We start from the raw sequence: 9,246 nt of genomic DNA, 5'->3' as shown, positions 1-9,246 counted from the left end.
ACCTCCCATCTGGCAGCCATCAAAATGTTCTCTGTATCTATGAGTTTGTTTCTGTTTTATTTATTTATTTTGTTCTTTAGATTCCACATATAAGTAAAATCATATGGCATGTCTTTCTCTATCTGACTTATTACACTCAGCACAATGCCCTCTAGGTCAATTCATATTGTCACAGGTGGCAAATTTCATTCTTTTCTATGGCTGAGCAATATTTTATTGCATATATGTACCATCTTTTCTCTATCCATTCATTCACTGATGGACACCCACGCTGCCTCCATATCTTGGCTATTGTAAATAATGCTGTAATGAACATATGGATTCACACATCCCCCTAAAGCAGTGTTTTGAGTTTTCTCGGACAACTACCCAGAAGTGGAATTACTGGGTCCTTTTTTGTCTCTTGTTATAGTCTTTGTTTTTAAGTCTGTTTTGTCTGGTGTAAGTATTGTTATCCCAGCTTTTTTGTTTGTTTCCCTTTTCATGATATATCTTTTTCCATCTCTTTGTGCTTTCCATACTTTCAGTCTATGTATGTCTTTCTATCGGAAGTGAGTCTCGCATAGTCTCGCATGTAAGAATCTTGTTTTCTTATCCATTTAGTCACCTTAAGTCTTTTGTTTGGAACATTTAATCCACTTACATTTAGAATAATTGTTGATAGATATGCAGTTATTGCCATTTTATTATTCATATATTTGATTTGATTTTTCTTCTTAATGATGTCTCTTTAACATGTCTTGTAATATTGATTTGATGGTGATAGACTCCTTTAGCCTTTTCTTGTCTGGGAAGCTCTTTATCTGTCTTTTGAATCTAAACAATAGCTTTGCTGGGTAGAGTAATCTTAGTTGTTGGTCCTTGTTTTTCATTACTTTGAATATTTCATTCCAACCCCTCTGGCCTGCAAAGTTTCTGTTGAGTAATCAGCCGACAGTCTTATGAGAGCTCTTTTCCAGGTAACTATTTTCTCTTGCTACTTTTAAGATTCTCTTTTTTTTTTTTTGGCTTTGGCATTTTAATTATAATGGGTGTTTGTGTGGACCTCTTTGGATTCATCTTGTTTGGGACTCTCTGTACTTCCTGGGCTTGTATATCTATTTCCTTCACCAAGTTAGGGAAGTTTGCCATCATTATTTCTTCAAATAGGTTTTCAATTTCTTGCTCACTCTCTTCTTCTTCTGGTATCCCTGTGAGGCCCCTTAAACTACTCTCACTTTTTTAGATTCTTTGTTCTTTTTCTCTTCTGATTGGGTGTTTTTTGCTACCTTATCTTTGAAATCACTGATTCGATCCTCTGTTTCATGCAATCTGTTGATTTCCTCTAATGTATTCTTCATTTCAATTACTGTATTCTTCATTTTCTGACTAGTTCTTTTATATATATATATATATTTTTATCTCCATTTTTACATTTCCTATCTCTTTGTTGACGTTCTCACTGAGATCATTGAGCATCTTTATAACCAGTGTTTTGAACTCTGCCTCTAGTAGATTGCTCATCTCCATTTTGTTTAGTTCTTCTGGAGCTTTGCTCTGTTCTTTCATGTAGGACATGTTTTTTTGTCTCCTTATTTTGGCTGCCTCCGTGTGTGTGTGTGTGTGTGTATGTGTCTGTGTGTGTGTGTGTGTGTGTGTGTGTGTGTGTGTGTGTGTGTTTATGTATTAGGTAGAGTTGTTATGTCTCCTGGTCTTAGTAGAGTGGCCTTACGTAGTAGGTGTCCTGTGGAGCCAAGTGGCACACTCTCCCTGGTTACCTGAGCTGGGTGCTCCAGGTGTGTCTCTTGTGTGGGTTGTGTTTGTATGTACCCCCCTGTTGTAGTTCAGCCTTGGTTGCTGTTTGTATGTCAGTGAATGGAGTTGTATCTCAAGTTGATTGGTTGTAAGGACTATTCCTGACTACAGTGGAGGAGTTGTTGTGCAGGGGCTGACCCTACAGAGCAGGATTGGCTTTAGTGAGGCTCTGGTGCTCGCCAAGTCAGCCCTTTGGGTGTTTCATTCTGGGGGATAGTTGGGTGGTATTTTTGTGGGGTCTGAAGCTGGCCGCTGAATGTACTGGTTCTGGGGCTTCTTGAGAAGGGCTTTGGTGCATGCCAAGATCAGCTGCTATCTGTGTCTTGCCCGAGGCAACTTTGTATGAGCTACAAAGTGATCTGCAGGTGGTTGCCACTTGTGCTGGGCTTAGAGGTGCCTAGAAAAGGCTAAGCTGTGAGCTGAGGCCAGGTGCTGCTAGTGCCAGGTTTTATGCTGCTTATCAAGATGTATGGGGCATGCAGAGGCCAGATGCTACTTGTTTGAGGTTTGTGAACCTTTGAGAGATTTTAGGAAAGTCCGCAACATGAGCCAAGACTGGTCGTTTTTATGTAAAGACACTGGAAGCAGCCTGGGTGGGTCCACAAGTTGGGTGGAGCAGGGTCTCAGGGAATTACCAGAGCAGGGTGAATGGTGTTAGGTTGATGGAGACTCAGATATGGCACCCATCTGCGCATGCACACTGGGTTGGAGGAGGGCTCAATAAAGGAACAATGGATTCTGCCAGCGCTTCTGTTGGGGAGAAAGCTGCCCCTCCAGCCAGTCCATTTAGTTCTTTCCTGTATGTCCCTGGCGACTTTTGAGCTGCTGCCCCAGCACTGGAGCTCAGAGCAAGTAGGTCCATCAGCAAGTAAGTCCATGTACAAGCCCTTTAAGAGGAGTACCTGGTACTCTGGCAGCCCCCTCTGTCTCACTCAGCTACAATCTCCACTAGTTTCACAGGCAGAAGTTGTGAGGACTGTTCTTTCCGGCACTGCAACTCTGGGCTGGGGAGCCTGGGGTGGGGCTGGGACCCCTTGCTCCTCAGGGGGAACTCTACAGCTGAGATAGCCCTCCCAGGTTTTAACTGCCACATGTGGGTGTAGGCACAGCCCATTCTACGTCTCTGCCCCTCTTACTGGTCTCGAGGTGGCTTCTGTATATTCTTAGTTATAAGACTCTGTTTACCTAGACTTCAGGTGATTGTCAATGATGGTCGTTCTGTAGTTTAATTATAATTTTGATGCGGTTGTGAGAGGAGGCAAGCACAGTGTTTACATATTCTGCCATCTTGCCTGGACACTCTTGTAATTCCACTCTTAAGGATATTTATTTTCTAATTATCTTTAAGCCTCCTGTTACTTGGTTATTGATTTCCATTCACTCTTTTAAAATCTCGACACTTTTTTTTTTTTTTTAATTTGAAAGCGAGCAAGATAGTTCCAATGATGGCCAGATAGTGTTTCTGAGAGGGAGAGTATGGGGAGGTGAGGTCAAAGCAAAAAGATAGAGGAATATTTTTTAAATGCACATTTTCTGTCTCCATTCATTATGAGATGATTCTGATATTTGCTTGAACCTTTTCTTATTGCCCTAAATTGCCAGTTGCCTAAGTAAAATGAATGAATGATTAGCTCAGATATTTAGCAAATCCTTTAATACACTGAAGACTATCCTGACATCAGTTTATTCTCTGGTATGGCGTGTGTGGGCTACAGCCACGTCTCGCTGGGGCCTCTTAGTGAGACCGAGACAACAGAGTAAGATCAGGAGTGAAGATGAGCACTCTGAGATCGCCTATCTCTACTTTCAGTTACCTTCCCCCTTCTCATGGTGCCCTCATGCTGCCCCTCCCCTCCACTCTTTCAGAGTCCTCCCCACAACATAGACACACGCAGACACACTCACACTCAGTGCCTCAGGTTATAGCAGAGGTTGTCAGATGTGAATGTGTATCAGAATCACCTGCAGGGCTTGTTAAAGCTCAGATTTCTGGACCTCACTTCCAGAGTTTCTGATGCAGAAGTCTGGGGTGGGCCCCAAGAGCTTGCATTTCAAACAAGTTCCTAGGGTGATCCTGAAGCTTCTGATCTGAGACTCACACTTTTAGGACATATTTATATCTTTCTCTCCTCTTCTAAAAGTCTGGTCTCTGCTTATGATCATTTAGAAAGAATCCATAGCTAATTAATAAATTAATTCCAGTATAGTGGGAAGAACTTGGGCTTTGGAAGCGAGTAAAGCAGGTTCACAAAACCTGTCATTTGTTAGCTGTGTAATGTTGAACAAGAACCTTAACTTCTCTCAGCCTCAGCTTCCGCTGCCGTAAAATGGGAATTCTTACCCTACCTCATATAATTAAATTGCATAATGTGTGAAATGGGCCTAGACAATATTAGATATTTAGTAAATGTCCATTTTTTCAACCCCACTCCCTTTTCTGTTGTGCAACAGCTGGTTCGCACTCAAAGTGTTAATCCATCCAGGAATGTGCAGGATGACAAGAACAATTACTTACGTTCGTACAATTCTTTGCCTTGGCAAAATAAGTCTGTACACTAACTCTTGAAAGAGGTCCAAGCATTTACATTTTCGTCATACACCCAAGATAATTATCAAATGTACCAAAGTTTGACAGTAACTAATCTCATTTTATTCCCACAACAATCTGAAAGATAGTATTATTGATTATATTTTATAGATGAGAAACTGGGGCTCAAAGAGGTGAAGTGACTTGCCACAATGGCACAATGACACAATCCCAAACCTCTGGCTTGTGAACTTAGTTCTTCAATACGAAGATAAAAACCTTTAGTAGTGGTATTTTAGGCATCAGGGATTGGGAAGTGGAGCAGATATTTTTGTCTATAAGACTATTTTTGGCACTATCCGATGCCTGATGGGTGATTTGTATGGGACTTTGGGAAGCTAACTGGTCAGTTTACATTCAATATTATCTGAATATGTAGCTCCCATATTGTTAAAGTAAAGAAAGAAGCACCTGATCCAGGTGTCCTGAATGGCTGACCAAGTGCTGGTTGGCTTTCTGGAATGGAATATTTAGTGACTCCAATGTCAGCCAAGCTTCCTCCTTTCCATTTCTCCTTCTATAGTTCAAACCTTAGTAAGGAAAGGATGTAGTTGCTCCTAAATGTGATTCTGGAAAAACTTTAACCCAGGAAAGAACAAAGCTTGGCTTGAACCATTACCATCAGCCAACACACCACCAGTTGGGTTATTTATACCATAAAAAGAAATAATTTACTTATGAGCTACCTCTTTTCAGCTTCTGCATAATCTAAAATGTCCCAGAAACCAAGAACTGGAGTTGAAATTAACAAAACAAAATATTTACTGGACATAATACATGATTCCTATCGTAATAGTGAAATTTTATGCAGTCACCTATGTTAGAAGCTCACTGTTTAAATAGCCATTTTCAAAGGAGACTGACCTGATCTCATCCTAGATCCTCATTTGTTTCTTGGAAACTCCTCTTGTGCTCCTGTGTAAGGAATGCCCCTCAGGCTACCGTGAAGATTTTCTTTGTACTTATTTGTTTTGACTAAAGGATGCTCGAGAGACAAACATGACTATGGACAAGGGCACTGAAACTATCCAAGAGAGAAATTAATCCTGAGTTGGTACAGAATTTGACAACTGGAAATGGGTTTCTTATACCTGGGGACATTCTGACCTATGTGGTCAAGGCAGCAAAATCATGTAAGCCAAAAATTTCCCCATGAGCTTTAGCAAAGAAATCCCACCTTCTCTTCAAAGAGTATAGTTTATCCCCTTCTGCTTCCAATTAGAAACAGAACGTGGTTTTTCTCGATGTTGATATCTCAAGAATTCACAATAGGCCCCACTGGGGAATATGATACCTGTAACTTGGCAGTTAGATCTGCTGTTTATGGAAAAGAGCTAGAATAGGATTACCTATACCAGGCTGTGAAAAACTTTAGGATTTAAATCGATATTATCACCCTCCTTTTACAGGTGAGCATGAGCCTAGATGGAAGTGGGTAGTAATGGACTCCTGGAGGAAACTGTTCAGTCATTTGCTATCTAAAGTAGACCTTGCCTCCCAGATATGGACAAAGCTACTCATCTTGAACTATCTCCCTTCAGGTGTCCTGTTTCTTAGGCAACTGGGTTATACCAGCCACTGGAATCCTTAGTCAGGGAATTCAAGACAATGGGTAGGCCAGGGTTCTTCTCTATTAGTTTCTGTGAAGTTTTACTTAGTAATAGAACTGTACTGATTTGCATTATAGAATTCTTCTGGACTTAAACCCCAGACCCAAGTAAATCTGATGTATGCCTTACTGATGAAGACAAAGCTGGGAAGAACAGATATTGTGATTACACAAACAATTTATGTGTGATTCGGAAGTGTGAATAATCAATTTGTTAATTGTTTGTTTGTTTACTCATTCATCCATTCGATAAGTATTTATTGATCTCCTGGTCAGAAGGGCACTATACAATCCTAGGGCACACCATTTAGGGCACACCAACAGGTTTTTCCATGCTCTGTATGAAGCTGTCAGGGCACAAGGGACAATCCCGTCTTCTTGGGGCTCACAGTGCAGTGGGGGAAAAGCACAAGTGGTCGGGCAATTGCAATACGGTAGAAAGACCTAAGATGGAGTGGATGGCACCAGTGAACCTGGGAGCTCACAGGTGGGACACATCCAGCTTTGAGGGATGGAGGGCAGCTACTTGGAAAAGACTGCACCAAGAAGACTCTGAAGGAGCAGACAGGGTGTAGTCAGGCTAAGAGGAGAGAGAACAGTCCAGGGTAAAGACGCAGCAGATGCAAATGTAAGGAGAGCAGGGAGAGAAGGTGGGGTAACTAGAAGAAGCCATTTTGGACCAGCCGAGTAGACAGAGGAAAAAGAAAGTTGTCAAAAAAAGAGGAGAGAAGGGGAGGGGAGAAGGAGGAGGAGAGAAAAGAAGAGGAGAGCAGGGCAGAAGAAGAGAGAATGTAGGTAGAGCCTAAAGCTGCCTTTGTTCTCACCCTCTCTGCGGCCTAGTGATCACATTCTCCTGATGTCGCCATGTGACCGCACTGTTCCTACTATTCAAGAGGATTCTAACCACAACTGGGGCTCCTGATAGTCAACAATCTGAAATGCAAGTACGTGTTTTTTGTTTGTTTTTTGTTTTTTAGCATGCAGCTAATAAGCATGCGATTTCCAAAGATTTATTCATCTCATTTATTTATTTAACCCATTGTTTAGGTTCAAACAGCTACTCAGGACTGGAGGGGTAAACAGCTAGTTTTGCCACTTTGTATTAAACACTCCCCCTGCTCCACACTGGCTTCGGTCTATCCACCTAAAGAAATGCTTGCTCTAAATCCTCCCTTCTAGTGTTGAGGCTCAACAGGTGGGATAACTAGAGAAAATACTGGTTGCTGACTTTTCAAAGCCAGATTTCCAACTAATGGTGCAACATACTCTAGCGGGCAAAGTGCTGCAAAAGAAGTTTAAAAACATAAATAACAAAACAAGCGTTATGTCTTTTTACATATCAACTTTTTATCTTCATAATTCCTATACTTAAAAAAACCCTAGTTTAATAAATAATAACTGCTTGACAATAATAACAAAAATAGCTTAACCTTATTTTGGTGAATTCATTCTCTTCTTTCCACTTCACCACTTCCCATTCAAGCATCATCTATTAATTTTTTTCACATTACACCCAGAAACCGATAAAACAAAGTTACTGAACATAAACATCTCTAGTCTACCTCTTTCATACAGTTGTTCCTCATTTTTCTTTTCACTTCCCTTTAAGGAGGATTTTTCTCTCTTTCCTAAATGAGTTCAAGCCCACAATTAGCTTGTGGGGGAGGATCTTATTTTCAAACATTTCCTCATGCAAAATGCCTTAAGAGCTCTAATCCCAATACAATGACCTCAAAAAATATGGTGGCTATTTTTGAAAGAAAAAGAAAAAATTCTGAGAAGGCTAGTGACAAATCAGTAGTAGGCTTTGCCAACCGCTGTAGCCATAAACAAAAACCAGAAAGATTTTCCCATATGCCCTACTTAGTAAACATTACTGGTCTTTATTTTCTTAGCCACACCCTCTAATTATAATCATCATCTTCAATTATTAAAAAAGAAATGTACTATTGGGGTCATCGATGTCCTTCTTCTCATGTCATGCTTTCCATTTTCTTATTACCAACCATTTTTAGTCCATCTCATCATTCCTTTGCATCTATACAACGTGGGTTTTGCCCAAGGGCTTGAAACTGAGCATTTAGCAATCAAATGTCACCAACTATCTTCTTCATTTTACTGGCAGCCATGGGGGACCCTTGTCACCATCCCGCTGACACACTTCACATTCCCTTGAGTGAACCATTTCCCATGGTGTGTGAACCACATTCTATCTCTACTTCTCTCTGGAAGTTTCAATTCTTAAAACTCGGTAATACTGAATCTCTTCTTAATTCCACCCCCCCCACCCCCAAGAAATCAAATTTCTGTCTAGGGGTACACTTTTCTCTTAGAATTTTTTTTAATCTTGTCTCTTATTCTTTTTGCTACCTTCTTTATATGATTCTTTCTAGCCTTGAATCCATTTTGTGTCAGTGTTATCCCTTTCTGCCCAGCTAAAATCGGCAAGATATAGATGCATTCTCTTTCTCTGACATTTTTTTTTCATATCTTAAAGCAAAAAAATCTGAAGAAAATGTGTTCTGCTTATTAAGTCCTCTTAAAAATATGTTTAAGCAATGGTTACCCCTGAGTATGGGATTTGGGTTTGGGAATAAGGATTGAAAGGGGAATGGGGTACCTTTATATTTTATTTTACCTATTTTTACTTAAAGTTTTTATGACAATAATGTACTATTTTTGTAGTGAAAAATATTTCCTGTGTTCAAAAATATCTTTAAATTGTTCAGAAGAGAAAAGGATTCTCACCTAATGCTTTTTCAACTCTGAGATTATTTTCATAACTAAGATTTTCATTGAAAGGAAGAGAACAGAGGTAGTGAGAGACTGTGAGTCTCAGAGAGAGCGTCTCATTCAAAGTTAGCATTCCCTCGCCTTGTGATTCAGTTGTGAACATATGACTACATGCTGTGCACATCACACTATGAACGCTACACACAGAGAGAGCTTAGGTAATTCTGAAATAAAACTAGGTAAAAAATTCTGATGTTCCTTAGGGATTCAAAAGAAAAATGTGGCTCTCGATTTTTCCTGTATATAATTTGATATACTCAGAAATCTTTAAATATCATGTCGCTATTGTAATTAAACACACACACACACACACACACACACACACACACACACACAGAGCTCCCAGTCTCCTGAGGTTGATCAGTTGAATCAGGTTTCTTTTCTAATGCTTAGCACCAAGGTATGGTACTTGCCAGCATCCCAACAAGGATCTAGAGGGCAAAGGGCCCTGCCGAAGGGCAGG

At 40.4% G+C, this 9,246-nt stretch overlaps 1 long non-coding RNA gene across 2 annotated transcripts in view; it reads left to right on the top strand.

Annotated features, from left to right (window-relative positions):
* The window catches only part of LOC112480595, a 20,238-nt gene that overhangs the window by 7,346 nt on the left and 3,646 nt on the right, over positions 1-9,246 (top strand). For both annotated transcript variants that reach the window (XR_003046663.1, XR_003046664.1), the window contains exon 2: positions 6,831-6,934. This is a non-coding gene — a long non-coding RNA (uncharacterized LOC112480595). The remainder of the gene's footprint in view (positions 1-6,830; positions 6,935-9,246) is intronic.

Source organism: Pteropus alecto, unplaced genomic scaffold (genome assembly GCF_000325575.1).
Source record: "Pteropus alecto unplaced genomic scaffold, ASM32557v1 scaffold20, whole genome shotgun sequence".
Taxonomy (NCBI): Eukaryota; Metazoa; Chordata; class Mammalia; order Chiroptera; family Pteropodidae; genus Pteropus; species Pteropus alecto.
This window is presented reverse-complemented; position numbering and strand designations above follow the sequence as displayed.